Source organism: Nicotiana tabacum, chromosome 12 (assembly GCF_000715075.1).
Source record: "Nicotiana tabacum cultivar K326 chromosome 12, ASM71507v2, whole genome shotgun sequence".
NCBI lineage: Eukaryota > Viridiplantae > Streptophyta > Magnoliopsida > Solanales > Solanaceae > Nicotiana > Nicotiana tabacum.
Window position 1 is genome coordinate 89342819 of NC_134091.1, and position 754 is coordinate 89343572.

The 754-nt window shown below is 41.9% G+C and overlaps 1 non-coding gene across 1 annotated transcript; it reads right to left on the reverse strand.

The window, feature by feature from the left end:
• Positions 1-641: 641 nt before the first annotated feature.
• LOC142167700 (small nucleolar RNA R71) lies at positions 642-748 on the reverse strand. Its single transcript, XR_012697787.1, has one exon. It is a non-coding gene; the product is annotated as a small nucleolar RNA R71 (small nucleolar RNA).
• Between the last annotated feature and the right edge of the window lie 6 nt (positions 749-754).

Sequence of the window (754 nt, forward strand, 5' to 3'; positions counted from 1 at the left end):
AATTGCAAACATACGAACCAGAAATCGAGAAACAACTGCGACAGTTAAGGAAGGAAAGAAATCTCGCCGAGAAAGTAGAGAAGGTTGGGCAATCCTCAACCAAGGATGACATGGATGGAGATGATGATAATGTTGATTTGGCTACGAGAGAGGCAGTCCAACTCTGAGAAAAAGCTGCAAGGGATGCTGAAGAAGCAGCACTTAGAGATGCACAAATTGCTTATGAGGAGGAGAGGGCTCGGAGAATTATTCAGAATCAACCTTTGGGTACTAGGAGAGCTCTTGGAGAATATGCTAGACCGGTCTATAACCAAGGCTTATCAAGTGTTAGACCACCTCCAGTTGCAGCGAACAATTTCGAATTGAAGCAAGGGTTGCTCCAAACTCTTCAAAACAGCTGCGTTTTCAGAGGAAAGATGAACGAAGATCCAAACAAACATCTGATGGATTTCGAGGAGATTATGAACATCTTTCAATACAACGGTGTGTCGCAAGATACAGTCTACTTAAGGGCATTCCCCTTCACACTCAAGGACGATGCAAAGCACTGGCTTCGAAGCTAGCCTAATAGATCGATTAGAACATGAGATGAGATGACCAAAAAATTTCTTAACAAATATTTCTCATCAGCTAAGACGGGTAAGTTTAGAAGGGAAATTCATAACTTTCATCAGAACGAGACTGAAACTGTGTTTGAAGCTTGGGAGAGGTTCAAAGAGATAATGTGTAAGTGTCAGCATAATGGAATTGAACT